Source organism: Triticum aestivum, chromosome 1B, assembly GCF_018294505.1.
Source record: "Triticum aestivum cultivar Chinese Spring chromosome 1B, IWGSC CS RefSeq v2.1, whole genome shotgun sequence".
Classification (NCBI taxonomy): Eukaryota; Viridiplantae; Streptophyta; class Magnoliopsida; order Poales; family Poaceae; genus Triticum; species Triticum aestivum.
This window is the reverse complement of record NC_057795.1, coordinates 489219018-489233109: the sequence shown is the minus strand read 5'-3', so window position 1 is coordinate 489233109 and position 14092 is coordinate 489219018.

The following is a 14092-nucleotide window of genomic DNA, read 5'->3' as shown; positions in this document are numbered from 1 at the left end:
CATTATAAAGCACTTTTACAACGATGATTCAGGCATTAAGATGAGCTCCAATGAATATGATGCAATGGAATGAAATGATGTACTCGTTGAGACGAACAATTTGACATATTACACGCACAAAACGGAGCTACATGCACAGAGATACGGCAGGTCAAACATGGCATGAAAATAACAAAAATCCGGGGACTTAAGTCATTTTTCGGGGAGGGGAAAATCAACCTCTGGGTCCAGATCTGAGTGAACCCTGCACGTAGATCGAGGTTCGCCGGGGTTTCCGCCGGAGAGGAAGAAGAGGCGGCCGGAGTTGTCGGGGACGGGGCCGGGGAGGTCCGGGGGCGGACGGAAGGGGCAGATCCGGCATCCGGGCGGCCGGATCTGGCCGGCCGGCGAGGCATGGCGGCGGCGGCGGCTTGACCCCGCCCGGATCTCGCCGGATCCGGGCGCGGCGGCGGCGGGGAGCACCGGGGCGCGGGGAGGCGAGCGGGAGGCGCGGCGGAGCGAGGCCGGGCGGCACAGCTCGGGCGGAGACCTGCCGGAGGGCGCGGCGGCGGAGGAAGCGCACCGGCGGTGGGCGGCGCAGGCGCGGGACGGGCGGCGGGGGTCGGGCGGAGGCGCGCGGGGCGGAGCGCGGGCCTGGGTGGGCCCGACCCGGGCCTTGCGGGCCGCGGCGGCGGGGGCGGCGCGGGAGGCCACGTGGCACGACCGGATTGGCGCGGGGCGCGGGCGGACGTGTCCGGCCGCTGGGCGGACATGTCCGGCGGCGCGGAGGGAGAGAAGGCTAGGGTTTGGGGGAAAACATCCGCGAATTTCGGGGGGAGGGGCTTATTTATAGGTAGAGGGAGCTAGGAGAGTCCAAATAAGGAGCGGTTTTCGGCCACGCGATCGTGATCGAACGACCGAGAGCATGGAGGGGAGTTAGATGGGTTTTGGGCCAGTTTGGAAGGGTGTTGGGCTGCAAGACAAAGAGGGCTTTTGCGGTTACCCGGTTAACCGTTGGAGTACCAAACGACCTCCAAATGGCACGAAACTTGACAGGCGGTCTACCGGTGGTGTACCAAGGCCACTTGGCAAGACTCGGGCCATTCCGAGAAAGTTTAACACCCGCACATGAAAAGAGAGAAGAGGGGGACGCCGGGGGGCATAGGAGCGTCGGATTGCAAAACGGACAACGGGGAAAATGCTCGGATGCATGAGACGAACACGTATGCAAAATGAAATGCACATGATGACATGATAAAATGCAACACGCAAGCAAATGGCATAGCAACGACGGAGAATAATTGGCAGACACCTAGCGCATCGAATCCGGGGCGTTACAACACTCCACTAACAAGAGATCTCGTCCCGAGATCTTAGGACCGAGACGGAAAGGAAAAAGGGATGAGGTGAAACAAGAACTCAAGAGAAGAAGCAAAGAAACGAGAGAGAATGGAGGAATAGAACACGAGCTAGAGAGGATGGAAAGATACTTGATTAGAGGAACAACACAAAATCTCCGGAAGAATTGAAAGAATTGAATGAAAAGAACTTAGACAGAAGGATTGACTGAATTTGAATATCTGAGAAGAACGAAGAAATGCAAAACTCCACTTCAAAAGAAAAACGGAGAATTAATTGCACTTCGAGATGCGAGAAGAAAAGATACTTGAACTCCACCAACAAAGTCTTGATGAACACTTGAAGGATGAATTAAATCATGAAGAACCACCATGAAGAACTCCGGTAACAAAAAGGATGATGAGATATTATGGAGGATGAAAGAATAAGATGAGCCTTGCGAAGATTTAGATGGAGGTTCCGACGAAATGGCTGAGGAAATTGAACTCTGGGAAAGAAAAGATGAAAACCACTTGGAACTAGAATTTATTCATCAAGAACAAACTCCAAAGGAAGGGATTACTCACTTGGATGAAATAAGAATAAGATTTATTGTATGTTTATCCTTCATCAAATTAAATTGATGACCAAACAATAGATTTGGCATACTACTTATTCTTCTTGAAAAAGGGTTGAGAAGTGACATATCACAAACTTGAGAAGGTCTTCATGAACCACCAGTAGGATTGGAAACAACGAATGAATTGATATGATGACAAAGGAAAAGGAGTGTGAAGGAACCACCGTAAGAATTGGAAAAATGACTGATGAACGAGAATGAATCACCAGGAAGAATTAGAAGAACAAATATGTTAGAGGGGATTTAGATGCAAGAGAACGGGAAGAACTCGAGCTGATTAACGAACACTTGAACGAAGCACCGGGATAAATAGAGAATGATAACTGGAATGATGGCCCTCGGTAAAAAGAAATGGAAAAACAACTCCTGACATACTCCGGATGGTTAAGAAAAGAATATCTGACAACCTGAAATAAATGAGAGGATGATGTGAAGCTAGAACCACGAATCTTCGAGAGAATATACAAGATTGAGAGGGAAAACTCTTCTGCGATCTTCAAATGACGACGAGAAACACCACCAAAAATTATTGAGGTACTCCGGTAGAATGAAAAAGAGGAAGGGTTGAATCAAAGATGAAAAGAATTTGAAAGCAAACTTGGAGAAGGCATGTGACTGATGGAATCCATTCTTACGTCACCCTTTGAAAAGAATTTGGAATTGACTCCGGGGAAATTAGAAGAGTCAGGTAAGATCCTGGAAAAAGACCTGTGGGTTAGGGCCCACTGAAGAGAAAACACCATTGAAAAGGATTGTAGAACAGATAGGTGATGCACCGGAACAATTGAAATATTTGAATGAGGTGACAACCTCGAATTAATTGGAACACTGACGAATCTCCTGAGATGTCTTGAGCACTCCGGAAGGATAAACTGGCGAGAGACGAACGAGCAAGGAGAACACTTGATCCAAGGAAAAGAATATAATCACTACCGAAGATTAGAATTGAATCCACCGGAGAAGAGATGAAGAATGTCCACCGAGACGAGAATTCACTGGTTGAAATGATTTACCAAAGACTGAAAATACTCTGCACGAATGAAATAGATGGTCGAGAGAGAGACAGACTCTGGGAAGAAAAAGGGTGGGAGGGCGGGAAAACAAAGACAACTTGGAAGGGGAAATCGATGAATATCTTGAAGAGAAAACACCGGTTGAAATCATTGAGGAGAGAGAGCAAAAACTTCGTACGAGTAGGATGGATACTCGATTACGGACTCCGGTTCCGAGAAGAAAAGGGGAGGGCGGGTGGGAAAAGAAAACCACTGAGGATAGAGAAATAACTTCATTGAAATTGAACTGAGGATTGAACTCAAAGATGAAGAGGCTCGAGTCGACTTGACGAGAAATGCACCGGATGAAAAGAGCCGAGGAACAACAATCGGAAAACCAACTGCGTGATCCTAAAGAAAATTTGAAAAGGGAAGAGAAGTAATTCAAAACACCTACGTCAAGATTCCTTACCAGAGCGACGAAGGGGCTGAAGAGTAAAAAGAATTCCAACTCCCCGATATAAGTAAACTCCGAAAACAGTTTTCTTCTAGACTCAACATCGGCCAACCTACACGATCAATCAAGGGTGCTCCTAAGGTCGGTCGAGGCTCTGATACCAACTTGTCACGCCCAATATGCGACCCTATCCAAAAGGAACTCGAAGGTCCCACCAAGGATAGACCCGCATATTGAAACGCTTTTGCAAGGTGGATATCATTACATCAACATTACATAATAGATGGGGATACATACAAGAGGCATACAATACCACACGAATACAACATCACAATACATAAGATCAACATCCGACTACGGATGAAACACAAACAGAAACTCAAACGACATCCACCCTGCTAGCCCAGGCTGCCGACCTGGAACCTATCCCCTGATCGAAGAAGCAGAAGCAGAACTCAACGCAAGCAAGCATCGCTCTTGCGTCATGATCATCGCATGAACCTGTACCTGCAACTGTTGTTGTAGTAATCTGTGAGCCACGAGGACTCAGCAATCCCATTACCATGGGTATCAAGACTAGCAAAGGTTAAAGGGAAAGGAAGGGGTAAAGTGGAGAGGTTGCAGCAGCGACTAAGCATATATGGTGGCTAATATACGCAAATAAGAGCGAGAAGAGAGCAAAAGGAACGGACGTGAAGCTAGCAATGATCAAGAAGTGATCCTGAACTCCTACTTACGTCAAACATAACCCAGAAACCGTGTTCACTTCCCGGACTCCGCCGAGAAGAGACCATCACAGCTACACACGCGGTTGATGCGTTTTAATTCAGATCTGGTGTCAAGTTATCTACAATCGGACATTAACAAATTCCCATCTGCCTATAACCACAGGCACGGCTTTCGAAAGATTATACCCTGCAGGGGTGTCCCAACTTAGCCCATGACAAGCTCTCGCGATCAACGAAGGAATAGACCTTCTCCCAGGAAGACCCGATCAGACTCAGAATCCCGGTTTACAAGACATTTCGACAATGGTAAAACAAGACCAGCAAAGCCGCCCGATGCGCCGACAAATCCCGATAGGAGCTGCACATATCTCGTTCTCAGGGCACACCGGATGAGCAAGACGTCAGGTTGGCATAGACCCTGGTTGCCCAGGGGGCGCCGGACATCGCTCGGTTCGGACCAACACTTAGACAAGCACTGGCCCAGGGGGGGGGGCTAAAATAAAGATGACCCTCGGGTTGGCCGACCCAAGGGAAAGGGGTAGGTGGTGGTGAGGCAAATGGTAAAACCAAGGTTGGGCCTTGCTGGAGGAGTTTTATTCAAAGCGAACTGTCAAGGGGGTCCCATAAATCACCCGACCGCATAAGGAACACAAAATCCAGGAACATAACACCGGTATGACGGAAACTAGGGCGGCAAGAGTGGAACAAAACACTAGACAAAAGGCCGATCCTTCCACCCTTTACCAAGTATATAGATGCATTAATAATATAAGAGATATTGTGATATCCCAACCAAAATCCTGTCCACCATGGAGCAATCTTCAACTTCACCTGCAACTAGCAACGCTATAAGAGGGGCTGAGCAAAGCGGTAACATAGCCAAATAACGGTTTGCATAGGAAAGGTGTCAAAGGTTAGAGGTTGACATGGCAATTTGGGATGGCTTGATAAACAGGTGATAGGTAGCGCAGCAAAGCGATAGAACGAAGCAACTAGCATAGCAATGATAGTAGTGAGATCCAGGGTAGCGGTCATCTTGCCTGAAATCCCGCTAGGAAGAAGAACGAGTCCTTGAAGAAGATGAACGGATGAAGCCGAACCAAGCGTAGACGAACGAATCCTCACGATCGCAACGGAAATAGGAACTAACAAGAAGAGGCACGCAACATGGTAAACACACCACACATGAACATGACATGATGCACAACAAGCATGATGCATGACCAACCTAGATGAGGCTACTCATGGCAAGCGATGATGCAAACAAGAGCAACACATCAAGGCAAGTTTAAATGAGGCCGGGAACAACATATAACAACTCCGGTAAGTCCTCATATGCAAATTTCGAAGTTAGTCCAGATCTGAATAAACCTTATGTTCAAGTTGTTAAACAGCAAGTTAAGATGCACAAAGATGATCTACACGAGATTCTAGTCAAGTTACATATAAAGTTCATTTAGTTCGGAGCTACGGCCTAGAAGATATGAGCAAAACAAGTTAAACATGGCATTGATGCAAAATGCATACAAACAACAAGCAAACACCTCAAAACAAGGATGCAACATGATAATATGAAGCTACATGCAAAACTAAACAAGTTTCAGATATAGCACACTCAAAACGGAGCAACGGTTCAACACACACACATGAAACAAGTTTAAAGGACAAGCTGTCCAAAACAACAACTAGGCATATTGCAAGCATCAAAACAATATGCTACAGCACCACAACAAGAAAAAAAAGGCATGGGCATGATGTACAGGTAAAGCATAACAAAACATGAACACTGAGCTATCTCTAGAAATCACTAGAACATACTCAAACACACATGGTAAGATTGCAAGTTATAACAATTTCAGACTTTGTAGAAAATAACATCACGATGCAATGTTTAGAGCTATCAAACAACATGTTACAGGAACTTATCATGGCAAACAAAGGCATGGCATGAATCTACTAATTGCATAGATCAAAAGTCCCTTAGTGACCATAAGCCAAAAAGGGTCAGAAGATATGATGGCACCCACGTAAACATAGCAAGTTATAAAACAGATTCAAACATGGCAGAAACATAATTATGAAGGCATGTAGATGAGCTTGTGCAACTCACTACAGAGCAATACATGGCATGGCAAGGTAACCAACAGTAATAAGGCATATTTGTGAAGCTAAGAATGGCAAGAGCAAGGCCACAGGGTGCATGGATCACTAGGAAAACACATGGTAACAACTGAACTTAATGTTAACAAGCTGACAACAACATTGTGAAGCAACTTTGGAGCAAGATATGAACAAGGTACGGCAAGCTATAAATGCTACCAGGAGCATGGATGGATAGAGGATGACATGTAGATCAAAACATGTTTATAGAACATCTCCAGATTATGCATAGAATGACTAGAAGCAACATGTTTATATAGCATCACGAAATAACATATTCAACCTAGCAAAACAACAACATCATGAACCCTACTTAACAAGCTCGATACACTCACCACAAGTCATTGCATGACAAGATAAGCATAGAATCATCAAGAAGACATGTTTATGTAACCAACCAAGGCAAGAACAAGTTCATAGCATGCAAGGATCAACTATAGCAAGCTTGGCCAAATTGAATAACATGTAAACAATCTGCCAGGAAACATTTTGAAGCAAAAGTAGAGCACCAAAATGACATGCTAGACTACTCCATAATTGCAACCAAGGGCATGAATGGATAGAGAACAACCATATGTTCAAAACACCCTTAGTGAAGTATCTCAAAATATACATGGATCTCTCTGTAGCATCAAGTTTACATGACATGAAAAAAACAGCAGAACAGGGACCAAAATCAGTAACATCACGATGCCTAGTTTGCATGCTTGTGCTAGTCACCACATTGATCACAAAAATACATGGTAAGCACCTCTGTAAAGAAGAAATGGCATAGATCCAAACACATGTGGACACCAACCTCATAGGATGCACACATCAATCATGGCAAAAATGACAAAAGAGCTCGTTCTGATAACAGACAGCAGAAAACATTATGAAGCACTCTTACAACGATGATTCAGGCATCAAGATGAGCTCCAATGAATATGATGCAATGGAATGAAATGATGTAATCGTTGAGACGAACAATTTGACATATTACACGCACAAAACGGAGCTACATGCACAGAGATACGGTAGGTCAAACATGGCATGAAAATAACAAAAATCCGGGGACTTGTCCATTTTTCGGGGAGGGGAAAATCAACCTCTGGGTCCAGATCTGAGTGAACCCTGCACGTAGATCGAGGTTCGCCGGGGTTTCCGCCGGAGAGGAAGAAGAGGCGGCCGGAGTTGTCGGGGACGGGGCCGGGGAGGTCCGGGGGCGGACGGAAGGGGCGGATCCGGCGTCCGGGCGGCCGGATCTGGCCGGCCGGCAAGGCATGGCGGCGGCGGCGGCTTGACCCCGCCCGGATCTCGCCGGATCCGGGCGCGGCGGCGGCGGGGAGCACCGGGGCGCGGGGAGGCGAGCGAGAGGCGCGGCGGAGCGAGGCCCGGCGGCGCAGCTCGGGCGGAGATCTGCCGGAGGGCGCGGCAGCGGAGGAAGCGTGCCGGCGGCGGGCGGCGCAGGCGCGGGACGGGCGGCGGGGCTCGGGCGGAGGCGCGCGGGGCGGAGCGCGGGCCTGGGCGGGCCCGACCCGGGCCTCGCAGGCCGCGGCGGCGGGGGCGGCGGGGGAGGCCACGTGGCACGACCGGATTGGCGCGGGGTGCGGGCGGACGTGTCCGGCCGCCGGGCAGACATGTCCGGCGGCGCGGAGGGTGAGAAGGCTAGGGTTTGGGGAAAAACATCCGCGAATTTCGGGGGGAGGGGCTTATTTATAGGTAGATGGAGCTAGGAGAGTCCAAATGAGGAGCGGTTTTCGGCCACGCGATCGTGATCGAACGACCGAGAGCATGGAGGGGAGTTAGATGGGTTTTGGGCCAGTTTGTAAGGGTGTTGGGCTACAAGACAAAGAGGGCTTTTGCGGTTACCCGGTTAACCGTTGGAGTACCAAACGACCTCCAAATGGCACGAAACTTGACAGGCGGTCTACCGGTGGTGTACCAAGGCCACTTGGCAAGCCTCGGGCCATTCTGAGAAAGTTTAACACCCGCACATGAAAAGAGAGAAGAGGGGGACGCCGGAGGGCATAGGACCGCCGGATTGCAAAACGGACAACGGGGAAAATGCTCGGATGCATGAGACGAACACGTATGCAAAATGAAATGCACATGATGACATGATAAAATGTAACGCGCAAGCAAATGACATAGCAACAACGGCGAATAACTGGCAGACACCTGGCGCATCGAATCCGGGGCGTTACACAACTTCACCCCTAGAGAAGCCGTGGATAATCAATTCAATGAGAATGCTCTCTTCATCATTCAAGATGCACTTCCACCCTAAGATCTCCCTCATCTTCGACCCTTCGCCATGGCCAAAGATGCATGGCATTTTGTTGTTTCCCTCTATAAGGGAAGCACAAGCATTCAACACTCCAACTATGAAGTGGTGCAATATGAAGCCGATGAGTTTGCAATGAAGGAAGATGAAGAACCTCGTGTGCTCTTTCGAAGAGTAACCAAACTCGCGTCTCACTCCGAGATCATGGGAGCAAGGACACGGATGAAAATTGGATCAAGCGCAAGTTCCTCAAAGCAATGATGCCTTACCACAAGGCCATGTCCTCCATCATCCGTCAACGACCGGACTTCCACTCCTTGACCTCAAATTAAGTGTTGGATGAGTTTGTGGCAATGAGGATCTTGGACAAGACCGCCGACATCGTGGTGTTGCGTTCTCAAAGAGAAAAGAAGCCCAACCTTGCCTTGAAGGCCAAGGTTATTGTGGAAGAAGAGGAAGAAGAGGAAGATGAGGAGAGCAACCCCGAAGATACAAAATATGATTATCATGAGCACATGGCTCTTGCTTCAAGGCAATTTTGGAGCAAGAAGAACACAAGGCCCAACTTCAACAAAAACAACTCAAGTGGGTTCAAGGGCAAGCAACGTGTGAGAACATGTTACAATTGTGGCAATGTGAGCCAATTTGTTGTGGATTGCCCTTACGAGAAGCGGGAAGACAATGGTGGCAAGTTCATCCGAAAAGACAAAGCCAAGTCCTTCCCCAACAAGAAAAACTTCACCAAAAGGACTCCTACTCGAGGGTTGGTGGTGTTGGGGAACGTAGTAATTTCAAAAAAATTCCTACGTACATGCAAGATCATGGTGATGGCATAGCAACGAGAGGGGAGAGTGTCAGTCCACGTACCCTCATAGACCGTAAGCGGAAGCGTTATGACAACACGGTTGATGTAGTCGTACATCTTCACGATCCGACCGATCCAAGCACCGAACGTACGGCACCTCCGAGTTCAGCACACGTTCAGCTCGATGACGATCCCCGGGCTCCGATCCAGCAAAGCTTCGGGGATGAGTTCCGTCAGCACGATGGCGTGGTGACGATGATGATGCTCTACCGGCGTAGGGCTTTGCCTAAACTCCGCGACGATATGACAGAGGTGGAATATGGTGTAGGGGGGCACCGCACACGGCTAAGGAACGATCCGTAGATCAACTTGTGTGTTATGGGGTGCCCCCTGCCCCGTATATAAAGGAGGAAGGGGAAGGTGCGGTCGGCCCCCTTGGGGTGCGCCTGGAGGAGTCCTACTCCCACCGGGAGTAGGACTCCCCCCTCTTGCCTTGGTGGAGAAGGAAAGGGGGGAGGGGAAAGAGGAGAGGGGGGCGCCGCCCCCCTTCCTTGTCCTATTCGGACTAGGGGGGAGGGGGCGCGCAGCCTGCCCTGGCTGGCCCTCCTCTTCTCCCTCACGGCCCACTAAGGCCCATTAACCCCCGGGAGGGTTCCGGTAACCCCCCGGTGTTCCGGTAAAATCCGGATTTCACCCGGAACCTTTTCCGATGTCCAAACATAGCTTCCAATATATCAATCTTTATGTCTCGACCATTTCGAGACTCCTCGTCATGTCCGTGATCACATCCGGGACTCCGAACAAACTTCGGTACATCAAAACTTATAAACTCATAATAAAACTGTCATCGTAACGTTAAGCGTGCGGACCCTACGGGTTCGAGAACTATGTAGACATGACCTAGAACCATTCTTGGTCAATAACCAATAGCGGGACCTGGATGCCCATATTGGTTCCTACATATTCTATGAAGATCTTTATCGGTCAAACCGCATAACAACATACGTTGTTCCCTTTGTCATCGGTATGTTACTTGCCCGAGATTTGATCGTCGGTATCCAATACCTAGTTCAATCTCGTTACCGGCAAGTCTCTTTACTCGTTCCGTAATGCATCATCCCGTAACCAACTCATTTGGTCACATTGCTTGCAAGGCTTATAATGATGTGCATTACCGAGAGGGCCCAGAGATACCTCTCCGACAATCGGAGTGACAAAACCTAATCTCGAAATACGCCAACTCAACATGTACCTTCGGAGACACCTGTAGTACTCCTTTATAATCACCCAGTTACGTTGTGACGTTTGGTAGTACCCAAAGTGTTCCTCCGGTAAACGGGAGTTGCATAATTCTCATAGTTACAGGAACATGTATAAGTCATGAAGAAAGCAATAGCAATATACTAAACGATCAAGTGCTAGGCTAACGGAATGGGTCATGTCAATCACATCATTCTCCTAATGATGTGATCCCATTAATCAAATGACAACACATGTCTATGGTTAGGAAACATAACCATCTTTGATTAATGAGCTAGTCAAGTAGAGGCATACTAGTGACTATATGTTTGTCTATGTATTCACACATGTATCATGTTTCCGGTTAATACAATTCTAGCATGAATAATAAACATTTATCATGAAATAAGGAAATAAATAATAACTTTATTATTGCCTCTAGGGCATATTTCCTTCAGTCTCCCACTTGCACTAGAGTCAATAATCTAGTTCACATCGCTATGTGATTTAACACCAATATTCACATCTGCATGTGATTAATACCCATAGTTCACATCATCATGTGATCAACACCCAAAGGGTTTACTAGAGTCAATAATCTAGTTCACATCGCTATGTGATTAACACCCAAAAGAGTACTAAGGTATGATCATGTTTTGCTCGTGAGAGAAGCTTAGTCAACGGGTCTGTCATATTCAGAGCCGTATGTATTTTGCAAATATTCTATGTCCACAATGCTCTGCACGGAGCTACTCTAGCTAATTGCTCCCACTTTCAATATGTATCCAGATTGAGACTTAGAGTCATCTGGATTGGTGTAAAAGCTTGCATCGTTGTAACTTTTACGACGGGCTCTTTTATCACCTCCATAATCGAGAAACATCTCCTTAGTCCTCACTAAGGATATTCTTGACCCATGTCCAGTGATCTACTTATTAGATCAAAATTGTATTCCTTTGCCAAACACAGAGCAAGGTATACAATAGGTCTGGTTCACAGCATAGCATACTTTATAGAACCTATGACTGAGGCATAGGGAATGACTTTTCATTCTCTTTCTATTTTCTGCAATGGTCGGGTCTTGAGTCTTACTCAACTTCACACCTTGTAACACAGGCAAGAACTCCTTCTTTGACTGTTCCATTTTGAACTATTTCAAAAATTTATCAAGGTATGTACTCATTGAAAAATCTTATCAAGCGTCTTGATCTATCTATATAGATCTTGATGCTCAATGTGTAAGCAGCTTCACCGAGGTCTTGCTTTGAAAAACTCTTATTCAAGTATCCTTTCATGCTATCCAGAATTTCCATATCATTTCCAATTAACAATATGTCATCCACATATAATATTAGAAATGCTACAGAGCTCCCACTCACTTTCTTGTAAATACAGGCTTCTTCAAAAGTCTGTATAAAACCATATGCTTTGATCAACTCATCAAAGCGTATATTCCAACTCCGAGATGCTTGCACCAGTCCATTGATGGATTGCTGGAGCTTGCACACTTTGTTAGCATCTTTAGGATTGACAAAAACTTTCTGGTTGCATCATATACAACTCTTCTTTAATAAATCCATTAAGGAATGCAGTTTTGACATCCATTTGCCAGATTTCATAAAATGTGGCAATTGCTAACATGATTCAGACAGACTTAAGCTTCGATACGAGTGAGAAAATCTCATCGTATTCAACACCTTGAACTTGTTGAAAACATTTTGCAACAAGTCAAGCTTAGTAGATAGTAACACTACTATCAATGTCCATCTTCCTCTTGAAGATCCATTTATTTAACATGGCTTGCTGATCATCGAGCAAGTCAATCAAAGTCCATACTTTGTTCTCATACATGGATCATATCTCAGATTTTATGGCCTCAAGCCATTTCGTGGAATCTGGGCTCATCATCGCTTCCTCATAGTTTGTAGGTTCATCATGGTCTAGTAACATGACTTCCAGAACAGGATTACCGTACCACTCTGGTGCGGATCTTACTCTGGAAGACCTACGAGGTTCTGTAGTAACTTAATCTAAAGTTTCATGATCATCATCATTAACTTCCTCACTAATTGGTGTAGTAGTCACAGGAACAGATTTCTATGATGAACTACTTTCCAATAAGGGAGCAGGTACAGTTACCTCATCAAGTTCTACTTTCCTCCCACTCACTTCTTTCGAGAGAAACTCCTTCTCTAGAAAGGATCCATTTTGAGCAACGAATATCTTGCCTTTGGATCTGTGATAGAAGGTGTACCCAACAATTTCCTTTGGGTATTCTATGAAGACGCACTTCTCCGATTTGGGTTCGAGCTTATCAAGTTGAAAACCTTTTTCATATAAGCATCGCAACTCCAAACTTTAAGAAACAGCAGCTCAAGTTTACTGCTAAACCATAGTTCATACGGTATCGTCTCAACGGATTTAGATGGTGCCCTATTAAACGTGAATGCAGCTGTCTCTAATGCACAACCCCAAAACGATAGTGGTAAAACCGATAAGAGACATCATAGATTGCACCATATCCAATAAAGTGCGGTTACGACGTTCGGACACACCATAATGTTGTGGTGTTCCAGGTGGCGTGAGCTGTGAAACTATTCCACATTGTTTTAACTGAAGACCAAACTCGTAACTCAAATATTCGTCTCCGCAATCAGATCGTAGAAACTTTATTTTCTTGTTACGATGATTTTTCACTTCACTCTGAAATTCTTTGAACCTTTCTATTATTTCAGACTTATGTTTCATCAAGTAGATATACCCATATTTGCTCAAATCATCTTGTGAAGGTCAAAAAATAACGATACTTGCCACGAGCATCAACACTCATTGGATCGCATACATCGGTATGTATTATTTCCAATAAGTCAGTAGCTTGTTCCATTGTTCTGGAGAACGGAGTTTTTAGTCATCTTTCCCAAAAGGCATGGTTCGCAAGCATCAAATGATTCATAACCAAGTGATTCCGAAAATCCATCTTTATGGAGTTTCTTCATGCGCTTTACACCGATATGACCCAAACGGCAGTGCCACAAATAAGTTGCACTATCATGATCAACTTTGCATCTTTTGGCATCAATATTATGAATATGTGTATCACTACGACCGAGATCCAACAAACTATTTTCATTGGGTGTATGACCATCAAAGGTTTTATTCATTTAAACAGAACAACAATTATTCTCTGATTTTCAATGAATAACCTATTGCAATAAACATGATCAAATCATATTCATGCTCAATGCAAACACCAAATAACATTTATTTAGGTTCAACACTAATCTCGAAAGTATAGGGAGTGTGCGATGATGATCATATCAATCTTGGAACCACTTCCAACATACATCGTCACTTCACCCTCAACTAGTTTCTGTTTATTCTGTAACTCCTGTTTTGAGTTACTAATCTTAGCAACCGAAAAAGTATCAAATTCTCAGGGGTTACTATAAACACTAGTAAGGTACACATCAATAACATGTATATCAAAT